General features: G+C 36.4%; 1 protein-coding gene across 1 annotated transcript in view; it reads left to right on the forward strand.

The window, feature by feature from the left end:
• Nucleotides 1-18,270, forward strand: part of thsd7aa (thrombospondin, type I, domain containing 7Aa) — a 455,572-nt gene that overhangs the window by 224,630 nt on the left and 212,672 nt on the right. The gene's annotated exons all lie outside the window — the stretch shown is intronic.

Below are 18,270 nucleotides of genomic sequence, written 5' to 3' on the forward strand. Positions count from 1 at the left end.
GTCCTATTTTATTAATTAATGTTTTGAAATTTGATTTATTTACATTTCTGCCAATATATTTTACATGATTACTGTGGTTTTTTTTCCTTACAAATTCCTAGATGTTGTTGGACTGATGTAAAGTCTCTAGCATAAAAAAATTATGATCAAGCAATGCTCTTAAAACATTGCCAGTATTATCATGTCACAGTATAATGGCAGTTGAGTGGTAATTGGTCTATCAATCAGTCAGTGAGCTGTTCATCTATAGTAGCATTACTAATATTCATTACAAGACACTTGTTTTTAAGATTTCAATACTGCAACAATACTGACATTTAAAGAGTACTGCATATAATTGTATTAATAAAGGTAGAATGAAAATAAGGAAAATGCAGTTCTGAGGTATACTAGGAGGAGACTTGGAAAATATGTAACAGCTACAATAAAAAACAAAACACTAATTGAAAGTGTATTTGCTGCATCATAATTCTATCCTGCCAGTAAGATATAATGTGGCAAGCCACTGGAGTAGGAGGGCTCAGAAAACTATGGCTAAGACTGGTTTCAAGAAAACAGTCACCAAAACAAATACTGTGAATGTCATCAGATATAGAGTTACCAGACGTTCTTGGACAAAAGACAAAATGTTACCAAAAACTAAACCATTAACAAAATTGGAAGAAGATTTGCTAGAGGTTGATAACATGAAAAGTTTATTACTGGAAGCACACATATTGAAATTGTTTGAGCTTTGAATCCGTAATAACGGATGCTTCACTGAATGCAGCATATTTTATGAAATGTAGAACCGTGACATGGCACTTCATGAATTCTGGAAGTTGAGCCGCTAGCAGTGTTGTGCTACTTTGTGACAGACAGCACAGCCAATAAATGCTGAAGCATGCAAAAAAACCTCAAAATTGGCAATGTGTCAATTTAAAAAATAACAATAACAAAATTCTATTTGCTTCCTGCTGAATAATTAATACAGGGCACCAATTTATAAACATTTCCTAATGTTCAAAGCTTCCAACTAGCTACAATAGGGCAGCAGAAAAAAAAATAAAAAAGAGCAAATGTTCCATTTTGGCTGCTCCCATTAGGGGTTGCCACAGAGGAAATAAACTAAACTAGAATGGAGCCAACTTCAGATGTGATTCAGGAAGCAAAGTTCTAGGATCCAAAAAGAAAGAACTGGGTCTTCAGTTTCAATTTAAATGGTTTGGTTAGAGTGAAGCTTACAAACAAACCTTACGAGATAATTGCAGGGTATAAGAGCCACAAAAAAAAGCAGACATTTCCAATGAGTAATGTAATTACATTTTTGAACAATAAAGGAAACATATTTGTCTGAAAAGTTAATATAATGTACACAGCATAAGGAAAGTGCCATGATTTGCTATGATTTTGTGTCCTCAAGTGCTGGTATTATTTATTTTCGTCATTAAGTCTGCTTCCAGAATTGCTAGGGGTGTGGCCTCTGAGGTCATGACCCATGTGTAATTGATGCAATGAAATAAACTATGAGTTCAAATCCTTATCCGATCTGCGAATACCAAAATGTTAAAGAACTCAATGTTCATCATTGTAAACATTTAGTTTTGACCCTCATGTTCTTTCAGCCACGATTATTGTCCCTCATTAGGTTTCTGTTTTGCTTCATTTTCTGCTTTTCTGTTTTGTTGCTTACATGTATCTCCCAGTTTGCTCCAAAGGTTTATCTGCCAGTGTGCTGGCAGAACAGATAGTCTTCCTTAGCTGATGCCTTTGCTCAAAATGAGTACAAATCACAAGTATAATATCTTGTGAATCGAAGTATCTACTTCTATATTCATAGGCTCAGCAGCACATTGTAAGTCAATTTTATGGAATGTACAAGCAGTCTTGGCAGTTTAACATTTGTGCCTTAACCACTAAACCAGATGGCCTGCACCAATCAGTTAGTTATAGCATGAGCTACATATTATCCATGAGGATCTTACACTGTATCGTAATCTTTTTAGTTTCATAATACCCTTAAAAAGGATACTGGGCATCTTTATATTTTGTATAGGTTGTATTAAAGTGATATTGTTGTGATTGTAGTACTTTTTGGAGAGTTTTTTTCCATTATGTTTTCTTTGCACTGCAGTTTTGTTCATTGGTTGTCACCATTTTGTGTTTTCTGACGATTCCCATTGCTGCATAATGGCACACATGACATCTCTGCATCCAAAGTAATGGTGTCATCAGACACATACATTAGAAAATGCAAATCTGATTTTAAAGACAAGAGAATATCCAAACTTTTGTGCAGATTTTATTTTTGTAGTGAGAATCTTAATAGAAGCTTTTAATAAATGCCTTTGCTTCTACAACGTTTTGTTTTGAAAACTTTGTTTCTTTAGTCAAAAATCTCTAAACAAATGTTTTGTTTGGAAAGAAGTCTTTTTGCCATTTGCCAAATTATTAAAAAGTAAAAGAAAAGAAACCTTTCCCTGATATTTTGTCTCAACCACTGTTAAACCATTCAGATAGTCATGACAATTCTCTATATCTTTAAATATTTGAATCTACTTCCAGGAGAGCTATTATTGGCTGATCTGGACAAAGCAAAACATCTCCCCAATAAGCAAAATGCTGGATGTTTGTGCACATAGCTTTGGCTGCGTATGTGAACACCAACAGAGTAAATAGAGTGAAGATAGAGAGGTCATCTTAATTAGTTAGAAAAATACAACTGAAGCACAGATAAAGTCATTTTTCACGAACAGCATAGCTTGAGATTTGTGGTGATGGTGTGTTGTTTCTTTGCCCTTTGCAGCACCACTGACAGCTCCATATATCATGAATGATAAAGCATATGACTGACTGGTAATAAAACTGTGATTTTTTATTTTTTTGAGAAATCTCCTGTAATTTTAGTTGAGCAACTACTTAAATGAACATAACTAAAATATTCTGTCATTTTAAGCTTAATAACTTTGCATCCTTCATTCCATGTTTCCTATGTTGTGATCGAAACAGGTTTGTTAAAACACATTTATTTCAGTTAGAGATCTAATTTGACACCACTAACTAGTTTTAATCATATACTAACATTTATTTAAAACAGGTAATCTTTATTTTTTGGTTATCCAGTCAGACAAATACAGTATATAAAGTACATACTATAAGTGTGCACATGTACTGTAAACAGTGACAGATGATCAACATGGGGTGCTGCAATCAAGGTGCAGGTTTTGATCAGAATCAAAATTAAATGGGAGTTTTCCAATTAATGTATTTTAGGTTTCAGGAAATATGTTGTAGACATGCAATACCAGTGGGGAGATTATATAGCCTGGTCCTCACCAGATTATGTCTGTGGTGGGGGAAAAGTGCAGGAACATTTAGTGTTATTAGAGGAAACTTTACAGCACCAGTGATTTGTGAGCTAATCTAGGAACCCAGAAGTAATTGCAGTGGAATATCTGGAAGCAGCCATGAGCCCTGGTTTAAAAGGCCTTACTTCTTCGTCAGGAAGCTTAGATTTGGCATGATCAAATGATTAATAGAAAGAAAAGTCAATTTGGTGGAGATTGGTGGGTAATGGAGACATCAAAGTAACTGGGTGTGGTATTATACTATGAGTGAATATTGAATCTTGTATTAGATTTTATTATTCTGTTGCTTGTATCTAATCTTAGTGAAATTATCTCTTCTTTTGTTATGTTTTAGTCACTGTGTGAATATCAAAGAATGAATTGTATAGGCGGGTTCTCAAGTGATCTTTCAGATGTACTGCTCTGTTTAACAGCTTCACTGATGGGGCATTAGGTCATCTTTCAGCAATGTCATTGTCAAAATAGTTGTGCTTTTTAAAATCCATTTTCCCTGCAGGAGATTAACATAACATCCTGTGGCAAGCAGAATGTGTTCCGCTCAACATTTCATAGCTGCAGGCCAGTATTCTTCTTGTATATTTACAACAAAGACATAAGCCCTAGGCAGATGCATAAAGAATCTATGCCATGAACTACTTTTGCAATCATGTACCCCCATTACACAGGAGAGATTATACCTTGTATGCAATGGGCCTGCTCTGTTGGCCACTGATACAGCTACAGTTAATACTTTTCTGAAGGTCTAATTACACCTGCATAGACACCATGTAAATATCTTCTTAGAATCAGTATGCCAAATCTGGTTTGCAAGCAAAATGGATTTTGCAGTACCAAAGGTTTTCTGATTTGGTAGTTTTCCATTAGTTGTCTGCCAGTTGTGATCACTTTAGAAATCTCTCCATTACACAGGAGCAGTTATATCTTGTATGCAATGGGCCTTCCCTGTTGGTCACTAATACAGACACAGTTAAGACTTCTCTGATGGCCTAATTACACCTGCATAGATGCTATGGCGCATGTTATCTTATCATAATCAGTATGTGGAATCTGGTCTGCAGGCAAAATGTGTTTTGTGGTACCAAAGGTTTTTAGGTCTGGCACAGGTTTCCATTAGTTGACTGCCAGTTGCAATCACTTTATAAACTACTCTGAGGACAATAAGAATTCTGTGAAAGGAAATGTATGAATGATTTGGGGATTCAGCAAGTCTACAGCAGCAAATAATATCAAGTTTTTTCTTAAATTTTTCATTCAATTGAGAAATGTGGATGATGACTGGTAACGACTGAAGAGTGGGCTTATCCTAGTGTGCTGGAGATGATTTACATGTCTGCATTCTGCCAAGCACGTAAATGACACCAACACTGCAGGGATGACAAATGCTGAAAGGTCAACACATCTGTTTGGGACACTTTAGACAGTATTTAGCAAACTGGAAAATACAGTTACAAGTTCAAAATGTAAAAAAAAGTCAAATGAATTATGAAAGCTAAACAGGGCAACATTGAAAAATGAATTGAAGAAAGCTTCCTTTGAAATCCATGATCATCGCAACATTTGCTCTTTCCACACAATGTGCAGAGGAAAATAAGATTTTTTTTTTTAAATACTATGTAGAAATGCCGGTACATTACGCTTAGACACCAATGAAACAGAATTAGGAGTACTCTTTTGTAGGTCATTTTACTCATCAACACACTATTAAAAAGTTAAGAAGCAACCAAATGTACCCCTTAGTCTGAAGGTCATGTCCTATTCAAACAAGCCAACAAAAATTATTATGACAAGATTTGAGTATTTTCTAATCATTATCCTAACTAGATAAATTCATATTGTAGCTTCAAGAAGAAAAGCACACAGACAAGAAGTGAAACGAACATAGAGTACAGCCATTCATAGTACAGGATAAATGTAAAAAATGAGCTGATGTTGAATAAAAAAATATGAAGCAAAAGAAAACATTATGTCATTTGGAGTAATTATTTTTTCACACAAATGCTTCTATCTAAAAACTAAAAAGTGTAATACTCTGAGACAATCTGATCACCAATTAACTCCACCTTAGTGAGGCATTTAGTTTTATATGCTACATGGTTGTCAGTGCAGTTATATCATGTATATCTGCCAAAAGTCCACGTTTATTCTTGGACATCTCAATGGACTTACCTTCACAATGATGCACAATAACAATGGGATGACATGCCAAGGTTGATGTTACTTTGTTTATTTTGCCTTTCATTGTAATAAATGTTTGGTTTTTTAAGTTTAACACTAGAATTAACAAAGCCTATGAAAAATCTTGTAAATCCGTCCCACCTTAAATCCCTTCGCACCTCTCCGTCAGCGTCTTTTCTATTGCAAGTGTGTCGATAAGTAGCAAGCAGCCTGCTATCACATCCCCCCACTGCCGCACAAAGTTTTCTCAGCTCAAGTCTGTTTACCTGCATGTCAGTTGCTTAGAGTTGTATAGAGTAAATACTAAATTGTTATTTATGCAACGGTGGGGGGGATATGATAGCAGGCTGCTTGATGCTTATCGTCACATTTAAAAGACAAAAAACACTGATGGAGAAAAGGTGCAAAGAGATTTAAGGTGGGACGGATTTACGGGTTTTTTCGTAGGCTTTGGTATTGCTAGTGTTAAAGATAAACACAAGGTGTTTCGTTGCTGCCGTGAATCATAATTCGCACTATGATCAAACAATTGGAACTGCTGTTAAATATATTTCAGATGGGTTTCAAACTTGAAATCCATAACCCTACCTTCCCAAGTCACTACACTTATGCTTCAGGTACTTCAGTTTCCTCCAGTATCCAAGAGGTACATGCCATTAGGTTAAATCGGGGGTCCTCAATCACAGTCCTGGAGGACTGCAACTTTTTGTTCTAACCCGGTTGCTGAATTAGAAAGCAATTCTTGCCAATAATTAATTTCATGGCTTGTTAGTGCTTTAACTCTGCTTTAACTCACTAGTGAACTATGACTTTCTTACACAGAGCATCAGTATTGGCAGACCAGTCCAATTTGTCATCCAGCTGCACTCCCAGGTATTTATAGGTCTGCACCCTCTGCACACAGTCTCCTCTGATGATCACGGGGTCCATGAGGGGCCTGGGCCTCCTAAAATCCACCACCAGCTCCTTGGTCTTGCTGGTGTTCAGGTGTAAGTGGTTTGAGTCGCACCATTTAACAATGTCTTTGATTAGCTTCCTGTACTCCTTCTCCTGACCTAAAGTGAAGCAGAAGTATTACATGAGCAATAAGTGCTTCTTATTACGCAATTGGGTTGAAGCAATTGGCTGCAGCCACTGCGGCCCTCCAGGTCCATGATTGAGGACCTCTAGGTTAAATGATGATTTAAGGCTGCTGAAACCTTTAGTGTGCTTCATCAAAAATTTTAAGTATTCATCACTAAATGTTTTGAACCACCTGAGGCACTCTAATTCATTTTGGATAAGCACATACTGTATTAGCTTTGCACAACACAATGGAGAACTATTTGAATTGTCCTTCTTGAAAAATATCATTAAAGTCCGGACTGGAATTTTCCACTCCAGCACAAATATTTCCATTCTTAGCCACACAGTGAACATTTCCCTTGCAGTATGATATAGGCCACTGCTCTTTTGAAATTTAAACTTGTTTCACAGTTTGACTTTTGTATGCATGCATTTATTAAATACTGAATTCCTCTGTATTGAGTCCCATTCAGTCCTCTCAAAAGTGCTGAAAAGTTTCTTTATAACATTACCTGGCTTTATGGTGCAGGCTAAAAAGTAGTACCCTCGTCAGACTATTACCTTCAGTGTCCTCTACAAGGAATATAGATCCATCCATTCATTATCAAACCCGCTATATCCTAACTACAGGGTCAAGGGAGCCAATCCCAGCCAACACAGGGCACAAGGCAGAAAACAAACCCCAGGCAGGACGCCAGCACACCGCAGGGCACGCACATACACACACACACACACACACACACACACACACGGGACAATTTAGAATCGCCAATGCACCTAACCTGCATGTCATTGGACTGTGGGAGGAAACTGGAGTACCCGGAGGAAACCCATGCAGACACGGGGAGAACATGCAAGCTCCACGCAGGGAGGACCCGGGAAGCGAACCCCGGTCTCCTAAGTGAGAGGCAGCAGTGCTACCCACTGTTTGTTCATCACTAGATCACTAGTTATTAGTTTTCCTGAAGATGCTCTGTTTCATGTAGCAGCTTAGTTTAGGCTGAAGGGAGCATAAAGATAGTGTGTTTTATTTATTTATTTATTTTAATTTTTACACAGTTGGCTGTACTGCGCTGCATAGGTGTTCAGTGCCTTTTAGATTATTTTGTATTATTTATCAGTCTTATACTTTTAAATCTCTGACAGGTTAGAACTTAGTTTATGTTCATTTTGAAGTGTCCATTTAAAATCAATTTCATGCTGTACGGCATTACAAAGACCTGTGGTATTTGGTACTTTAGTATTCCATATGGCTGCAAACCATCACAAATTGTGTGATTTTCTGAAGTTACAATTTTTATTCATGTTTAATTACTGAAGAATTTTCAACAATGTTTTTTTTAATTTCATTTGACATCTTACACAAGATTTGGTAGTCCACTAAGACAAAAAATCATAACATACATTACATATAAAGGTTTTATAAAGAATAAATAAGTATTATGTGTGTTTTGTGAAAAATAAAGTTGAACTTTACAGCGTACGTGAAGCTGTCATTTGCTGGTGGCTGTCTGTCATGGGTGGTTCTCTTAATCTCTGTAAGCACAGACTGTAGTTTGCTAGGCTGCTAAGTCCTGCATGTGGCTGGCAGCATGGACTCATTTGTGATTTTGATTTTAATTGTATTTTGGCTTATCTGTTGTTTCCTACATTTTATCATTGCACTAAACAAATTATAGATTGCATTACACCTGCTATAAATAAACAGTCAGCTTTAACCATATTTGTTGTTCTCCCTATTATTGTTTATGATAGTGCAAGTTGTAGAATATACAGTTAGATGGGTACATTGCAAAACACTTGGGAGAGTAGCATTGAAGATTTTCCAGTTTGCATAAAACAAACAAATTAGCGTACTGCAGTGTTTATTGAAGCATTCTTTGCAATGTTGAGTACATCTTTCATTTTTGCTCCTTGTGAGTGGCCATTGTTTTCTTTTTAATTCATGATTGTTTACAGTAAAATGTTTTGAATTTGGGCAAAGTCAAGGTCTTATATACCATACACACTGCAATGAAAAAGAAACAAAAAGTATAATAAATGGGGCTATCAAGCTAGGGTTTGAACATCCTATTTACTTACCATAATTCTCCACAATTACGTAAACTACATAACATTGGTATTTTGTTTCTATACATTTTAAGCATATTCAATATGTTAATCTCTTGTACCTACCTTTACAGATTAAAAACTGGAAGAGCAGCATGAGAAATGACGCAAAAATAGCAAAAAATGAATGTTTCATCTTATTTATGTTCTGCTTTTATTGGCTTTCCCAGTGCCAAGTATGAGTTTAACTAGTGCCAGGAAATTATTCTTTACATAGAAAATTACATCATATATGATGCTGCTTCAAATATATGTATATATACAGTCACGTGCTGACTTGCAGCTCCTTTTGGGACCAGCCAATTGGCCATATGTCAAGTAAAAATAAGTGACTTTATTTTGGGCCTCAGGGACTGATGTGACAGGTACACACCAACATTCAAGTCTCCACTGCTTTTTTCAGGGTGCTGAGTAGCACTTTTGAACTTCCCCTCAACTGTTGTCATGCAGCTCGCCTCCACTCCCTCTCCCTCTGTGTGCAGCTATGATCCCAAAACTCCATGAGGGAACTACTCGTCATTCACATGTCCGTACTTGGCAGCAATCAATTGATACTTCATTAGGGACTCACCGCACTCGTTGTTCACAAGCTGGTTCTTTATGTTACATCATAGGAAGACTCTGTCATTCATTTTTTGATGCTTGTGGTGGTCGATCAATAATACATCACAGATGAAAGCTCATGTACTGAATTGGGAAAATTACAGTCAGTAGTGGCTGTAAGTATGAATGGCCCATGGTTGTACTGTATATATGAGTGGCATGGTGGCACAGTCATTTGAACTATTTTATTATCCAACTTCCTTCAAACCACACACCCAGTATACAGACTAACAATAACACAGAGGAAATATTAGGAGAGTAGGGATCTTGGCATGGAAAAACACTGTTTACTTGCATTTGACAATACATAATTAACAGAAAAATGAGAAGAAAGATGTTATGGCTCCGAGCCAACAGGAAGGTGGCTCAAACTGAGGACCATGCTGGTGGCTGCATTTCTTTTACAGCGTGAGACCAGAAGAAGAAGGACTTTGGAGGTGAGACAGATATGATGTAACATATTCCACCCTTAAGTACAGGAATGGAAAGTGGGTTACAGATGTATCATTTTCCTTCTGTGTTCACTGGAGGATGATCCCATAAGGCACTCATCCAAGTAACATGTTTCACATGATCCCCCACCCCCTAGCTCATTGCTAGTGGAAGAAGAACACCAGCTTAAGAGGTTATGGATTCAAATGAGGGCTTCAGTGTTGTTGTGAAGCATCCCTTTATGGTGGATTACCCTGAATTTATAGGGATACAAGTCGAGAAATCAATGAGTAACCCTGGGATTTCCATTCTTATTAGCCCCTATGGTTTATGACTATACGATACAATACGATACAACTTCTTCTTGTATAGTGCTGTTCACTTATTGCAAGTGCACAGTACTGTGGCGAATTCTCAGGTAAAATACAAGTATAGATTATACTAATTACTAAATATAAAATCAGTACACATAAAAATACTCAATTGTTTAAACACATGGAGAACTGATTAAATATAAATTAAAGCCAACAATGTCTGCCAATCAGGTAATTGAATTATGGCCAGTTGACAATGTAGAAAATTAAAAGTACAAAAGCGAAAGTTAAAGATGAAATCAAACATAGTCATAGTCATGGAGACCTTGGCCAACTAGACGCATATCCAGTCTTCTGTAGTGGAGTCTGTGCTGGACGTCCAATCTAATGGGAGAATCTTTCCATTCAATGCTTCTAATGCCCCTTTATCTGGGATAAATTTTCCATAGACAGGAGGGCAGCCTAGAAGTAGAGCACTGGCACTTAGTGCCAAATCTAGATACTGAGAAGGTAAACAGAATAGAGGAGGGTTACTGACAGTTTATAAATGTTGTATTACTTATATTTCCATACACATGACAAATAAACAGAAATGCAGCATGCACAGCTAATCAACAGCTTTAGTCCGTGTATCCTAGACTAAAGTAGTGAGTCTTTCAGCCTGGATTTAAAAGGTTAGACTGAAGAGCCATATCTTATACAATGAGCATATCATTCCACAGCTTTGTGGCCCTGTCCCTAAAAGCTTGACGACTCAGTTGTTGTATCAGTTCTTGGAATCTTCAGTAGGCATCCATCCTGAGATCTAACTGTGCACTTTTGTTTCTAAGTAGTGATAAGTACAGATGATAAGCAGGGCTTTAGCCATTTAAAACTTTATATGTTAAAAGTAGGATTTTGAAATCAGCCCTAAGCTTAACTGGAAGCTAGTGTAAGGACTTGAGAACTGGAGTTTGTGTTTGTATTTTCTTGTTCTTGTAATAATTCCTACAGCAGCATTTTGAATTATTTTAGTAGTTCTCATCCATCCATTTCTTTAACTCACTGATGCAATTAATTAAGGACGGTATCAGAGAAATGTCATTTGATCTAAAAGACACGTAGAATTGGGTGTCATCTGCATACGAGTGAATATTAGCATTTTCTATTGATAGTTCTAAATGGAAACATTTAAAATGAAAACAGTAAAGATCCCAGTACTGAGCCCTTGAGGCACACCATATTTAACTTCTGTCAACACATTTCTGTACGTATTGAAATCCATTGAATAAATAAGAACTAAACCAGGCAAGCACAGTGCCCGTGAGCCAAATGTAATTTTTCAGGCTGTGTAATAAAATAGAACAGTCAATGGTATCAAACGCTGTACTTAAATCTAACATCATAATTACTGTGGAATCTCCTTCATCAGGGGCTATTAGAATGACGTTTGCAATAAATCCTGTATTTGTACTAAGACTGGTGAGGAAGTCAGACTGGAATTTCTCAAATATATTGTGATGTGTAAAGTGAAACTGAAGCTTTTTTAAAGAGACAAGATAAATTTAAAATGGGTCTATAATAATTAAACGTATGCGGGTCAAGCTCAGAAGCTTTTTAAGTAATGGTGTGATAACTGGAACTTTAAGTTCATCAGGAACTACACCACTTACTAATGAACTATTGATAATGTTAAGAATGGGCACTACCAGAACATCTGTTGAGTTTTATACTACTTTAGTTGGGAATGGGTCTAAGGAACAATTAGTCGGTTTCATTTTAGAACTTAAAGCTATAGCCAAGAATGTCGACATATCTTATTTGGTTACGAGAACAATAAGACTGGGGTAGGAGCTGTGGTTGAACATTTTTCGTATTTTGAATTTTTCTACTGCCCATTTCACCTCTGGGAGTCAATGCTAAGAGTAGGCACTGCTAGAATATCTGTTGAGTTTTATACTACTTTAGTTGGGACTGAGACTAAGGAACAAGTAGTAGATTTCATTTTAGAGCTTAACCTGCTTAGCGTTAGACCTGAGCGTCACTCGGGCTGTAAAAACAATGCTAAAAGCATTAGTTCCGAGTGTTACTCGGGCAATGGTATAGATGTGTCTTGCATAAGACCCAAGGTTTATTAAGGCTGTAAAAGTGCCAACAGCATTAGTGCTGAGTGTTACTCTGGCAACGGTATAGGCATGTGTTGTGTAAGCGTCAGGCCTGAACATTACCTGAGCAATGGTGTAGATGTGTCTTCTCCTAGCCTCACATCAGCAGTGATGACGAAATGAATCTGTGTTCAGGCAGTGAAACTGAAACGGTCAGTGAATCCGAAAGTGTCACATCACTCTCACATGTGTTGTGTGTTGCTCTTCTTCTTATTATTATTATTATTCATTATTATAATTATTTGTATCATTATTATACTTTCTACACTTCTGACTTTGTACTTTTAGTGATTTGCATGTTTTACAGTAGAAAGATGAGATTTAATGAAAATGTCATTTTTCAAGCCAAAAATGCAACATTTCTTACATGTTTTTTGAGAAAAAAATGTAATGCTAAGGAGGTTAAAGCTATATCCAAGAATGCCAAGAAATATCTTATTTAGGTATGAGAACAATCAGGCTGGGCTAAGAGCTGTGGTTAAGCATTTTTTGTATTTTGAGTTTGGCTACTGCCCATTTCACTTCTGGGAGTCAATAAAAAGATTCCTGCACCAGTGTTATTAACAATATTATGTAAGAGATGGTAAATGAACCCTGGGTTTCTATACAGCCATCTCTTGAATGATTTGCTACAGCTGCCATTTTTTAGGGGGGACAAGACTTCTGCAAGATTTGAGGGATCCGTAACTCCTGTTAAAGCAATATGCCACTCCCTGAAGCAGACTAACTCATCCAGGGGTTTTAGTAGGTTATGTGGTATACTCTCATAGTGGGTCATGAAGGTGTCCCTGCACCATGCAGCTAGGCGACACACTCAAATATATTAGTCTGGATCCTGGGTCACCTCCTGATAAGCAAAGAGGACAAGGGGATTAGTTATTTCTCCCATAATTTCCTTGACTAAAGCAAAGCTATCCTTTGATTGCTTCCTGTACAGTATTTTGAAGGGTGAAAAATCCAGTGGAGGCTTGGGTCACCTCCTGGTAAGCAAAAAGGATGAGGGGGATTAGTTAATTCCAATCTGTATGGTCTACTATACCAATTTTTTCAAAATCTGTTTTGTAGTGTGACTGAATCATTCAACCAGCCCATTTAATTTGGGGATAATTAGCAGAGATTTTTAAATGTTTAATATGCAACAGTTTATAGTTTGTTTGAATGTTTTGAAGATGAAGGACGTCCTTCTTTCACAGCCTTATTTGTGAAGAACTAGAAGAAGTTAAGGCACTCACTTTATTGATCCCCTGCCTGATGTAATAAATCATTTTCATGCACAAAATGTGGCCCCCATGGCGTTGTATTGACTGAGCAGTAACCATTAACAAGAACTACTGTATTGGCTCTTGTATTTTTTAAAGTAATTGTTCTCCATTGTTCATTTATTTATGCTGAAAATGTATTTCTGTATTTTGTCAGATATGATGATGTCAGTGGGTATCATAATAATCTAATACCAATCGAAACATACCAGGCACCAGCATCCCATTGTCTGATTTGCCTGTGAAGTGAAGATGCATGAACTTGCCTGTTTTGATAGTTATTATCAAAAGAGAGAAACATACATTATTATTTAACAGATTCATGTAAACCTTAGATAAGTTTGCACACATATAGGATAATTCTTCTAAGGCCCCACCAGAATTTTCATCGCAAAAGAATTTTCACTGGACTGGCTTATGAGCATTTGCTTTAAGACATACAGTAAATGTTTGCTTTTTGCAGATTCCTTTCTCATTTTGTAACACCTGTGCTGTTTTCATGGACAAGGTCCTCAATGCAGGCTGTGGGATGTAGCAGGAACAGATATCAGGGGGTTGAATTACCGACATCCGCAGTAGAAATAAAATTTGGAGAGGGCAATTGTACATAAGTGATTCATGAGACTGAGCAATAACTGGTCTGCCATGCCTTTAGTGTCTTAGGCTGCATGCACAATGCACCGAATAGATCAACGTGTGTCTACCAAGTGTCGAAAGGAGTGAGTAAACAGTTGGACCCAGTTTTGTAATGGGGATTGGGGCTTGCAGCTGTTTCCCACAAATGAGTAATTCCCAGTAAATGTGGGTCATAAGAACACATTGATTTAATCCATGCACACATTGCGCGTCACTATTACTGATTGGATGGTTTAGCAAGGTTCTCAGATCAGCCCCACTGTGGTCATTTGCAGCCTGTGACGAAGCACCTAAAGATAATTGAACTTGACGATTGAGGAAGTAACAGTCATAAAAAGGTTTCCGTAGGTGAACCTGTGGCAAGATCATTATTGAGCCTCGAGGGGTGATCCATCTACCAGACCACCCCCACCCCACACAGCCAGCATCCTACTGGAACTTGAACCAATTTTTCCTATAGGATCTATGCTTCAGTATCTATATTATCCATATCTGCTGGGTTTTTCAGGAACGTAATCTCAGTGGATAATGAGAATTTATTGTACGTACAGTGCAGCAGTTGGTCATTGAGATTTAGCTTTTATTTTCAACAACATAGTAAACCTGTATTTTCCATCTCTCATTATGCATTGATGTAGTTGCCATTATTTTGTGTTAATCTTTGCTATATTAGCTTAGCTATATTATTGACTGTTGCTATGTATGTTGCTGATTGTGTGATGTATTTGGTATCACACTCTGACTATTTGGGATAGTAGAGCACAGCTTTTAGCATATTTAAAACAAACACATCTCATAGTGGAAAGATGGTGGAAAATTTAAAGGTCAGCATTAGTTTGAAGATTGTTTCTTGTAGTTTCTGTAGTACTCAGACCACTTTGCTTGCCTTCTAATCACGAATTTACTTCAACTCTCTATCAATTCTTCCTTCTGGATGCCTTTTTTAACAGTGTATATAACAAGCAAAATGAAAAAAGCAAGAGGGTATTATTTAAAATATAAATAGCAAAATATGAAACTCACCAAAATTGCAAAAAAGCCCCTTAGTCTTGAAGTTTCTGCTTATAAATCAAATTAAATTTTCCCAATTCACAACTGAAAGAATATTTCAGTTATTAAGGAATATACTTTATGAGAGATGTGCCTATTTCAAGAATGAATTATATTTTTAATCACATAATCATTTTTATAAAAAAAAATAATCATAAGGAAAGCACAGCTGTCTCTTTAGTTACCTTATGATGTTCTTTACTCAGTATACGGTGGAATCACAAATAAGCATAATCAAGCATACTGTATATCCTTAAATTAAGCTGAACACTGTAAGGAAATACCAGCTAAAGGAAATGTGATGTATATTTATAACTTTTAATGAAATCAACACCAATTACTATACTGTTTTTTGTCTTCTTTTATCTTATTATAAGCTTGAGTAGGTTAGAAGGTCCATAAATTGATTTTGTAGAGGTAGACAATAATACTTTAATTGCCACCAAAGAATATTTAATAAAAAAAAAACTGGAGGCCGTATGTATAATAAAAGACGTCTGTGAGATTCCACCCACATTGTGTATTCACTTTTTAAATTTATGATGGTTGCATAAATGAAAGTATCAAATTTAACAGTGAGTTATTAAAAATCATTCATTTATAGTATAGGGTTATAAAAACATACGATGTGTTACAAAGTACATTAGTAATTCTGCGCATTCTCATGTTAGATATTAATATCATTTGAACAAAACTGGAAATCATTTTATGACTTCCTGTAGTTGTAATAAATCATTCAAAATCACTTGTATTCTTGTTAAAATAGCCAGTAAATTATTCATGGTGACTCTCCCTTCTCTGTATCTATTGTGCTTTGTCTGTGCCAAGGTTTTGACGACAATACCCTAATTTGATATGACTAAGGCATTTTAGTTTTTAAAATTTCAATTCCTCTGGCTTTCGTCTGCTTTGTTGCCATCTTGTCATTCTACATGGGAAGATAATTGGCATTAAGCCTCTGCCTGCTGGAGTTCTGTCCAATGTCATTATCATCAGTAAAATGGTTTCATTATATACCTGAGTGTTGAGAATGTGCAAAGTTGTTAGCAATCAGGGTCTTTTTTGACTTTAAAACAGTATACTTATATAAAATTACTCTTCATTATGCTTCCTTGCATATGTACTAAGGCAGTCTTTATAGTCAGGTAAACAAATTATTCAATTATTATTTATCAAATAATCAGACTGTTCTTTGTAGCAGCTACACCTTTGGCTTTAAAGGATATGCATGAATTATTTACACATACACAAATTGCTGTGGCATTTGAAGCCATTCATTTTTGCTTTTGTTCTATTGAAATTTTTATTGCTAGACATGAATTTATTTATTCAGAAAAGGCACTTTTAGATTTTTTTATATTTGAAATTAAAAGAAATATGTTGTAGCACGCAGACAGAAAAGAATATTTGATAAAAATATTAGATTTTATGTACTTTATACAAGTTGGTATGTGTCTTTAGATAGATAACAAAATGCACTTAGAATAGATGATCTGTTGGGGTACGGAGTGGAATTTACATTTAAATTTGAGAAATAAACATTTAACTGAAAGTCCCAAGAACTGGAGAAGTCTTAAAAAGAAAGCAAGGCTTGGAAGCTCTGAAATAGTCCCTGAATTACGGAAGTCTGTAATCGTCAGAAGCTGATCCATCAACAAACGCAGACCTCCAGTGGTTCATTTGCTTAAATAGTGGCCAGACCAGATGGGTTGGGACTTCTGGGAGTCGAATGGAAGTGACATCAGTGTTCATTGGCCAATCTTTCTCCATTCTAAAGGACTGCAGCAGATGTAGTTCTAGACTGTGTCATCTCATCAACCTTCCCCCAGATCAGAGTTTGTAAATGCTCTGTAAAACTTGGGCTTTTCAAAATAATACTGTATATACTGTACATTTACAGCATATGTATACTGTATAACATAATATAGTGTGTGCATAATTTTGCCATTAAATTTTTAAAACATTTTTTTAAATAACAGGATAATGTCTTCTCACTTTGTTGCCTCTATTCACACACTTTCTGAACTGGCATTTTTCAGTCTAGGGTTACAGAGACTCTACTGACATTTTCGGGTACCGAACAGGAGCCAACCCTGAACGGAACATCCATCTGTCATATAGCACCCAAATGCACACCCAAACATGCTCATAAAGGAGATGTCTTTGGGATTTTGGCAAGAAACCGTGGTTCCTCAAAAAAACATACATAATTCTTAAGTTTTATTACAGAAACTACAGATAGAGCTAACCAATTCCTAGGCCACTTGTCACTATGCCTGTCAGTGATCATCAACGCATATCCTACATTTTTATGTAATGGACAATGTTTAGCAATGGAGCTGGCTGTGTTTGATTGTCTGTTAATGTTTAATTTCTTTTTTTACAACTCATTTTGCTGAGTCTTTACTGATAGCTAAGTATCCATTGAGCCTGATATTTTCAGTACATTGCAAAAGGATATGAAATCCATTCTTGGAAGAACTGGCAAAATCCACAATCTTTGAACAGACAGTCTACTGAAACACTTAGGCTCACTTATAGTGGGGCAGTTTCATTATGCCTATGAACCTAACATTTTTAGCATGTAAGAGGAAACTGTTGTATTCAGGAAAAAAGTACATGAACTTAGGGAGAAAATGCAAACTCCACAAAATAATGGGTGGAAATAAAAACCGTGAACAGCAGTGCTAATATTTTCACTGCCATTTCAAACCATCTATATATAGTATTTAAAAGGAAATATTTCTGCCTTGCAATACTGATAATACAATTCTTAATGCTGGCTTTGCATTTCCAGGTTTCACTCACAGTCATGATGGAGTCACACCTCTTAATAGTCCCACCACCTACCTTTTTGACTCCAAAACGTCTAGGGCAGTATTAACTCAATTAAAAATCAATGAAACCGATCTCTGACAATCTCAAAATTGCTAAGGCTATATATTGCTCATTGATGAAAATTTTTTGCATCTCTGAGGAAAAAAAAGTTACATGGATGCTGGAGTATGTGAATTTCCCCTTGGGGATTAATAAAGTATCTATCTATCTATTGTGGCGAGTCGCTGGGGCTGTGACCCGGCTGGGACACCTGGAAGGACCAGGAGGTGGCATGTACATCCTCCATGCCACGAGGGGG

The sequence above is a fragment of the Polypterus senegalus genome, chromosome 15 (genome assembly GCF_016835505.1).
Source record: "Polypterus senegalus isolate Bchr_013 chromosome 15, ASM1683550v1, whole genome shotgun sequence".
In the NCBI taxonomy this organism is placed as follows: domain Eukaryota; kingdom Metazoa; phylum Chordata; class Cladistia; order Polypteriformes; family Polypteridae; genus Polypterus; species Polypterus senegalus.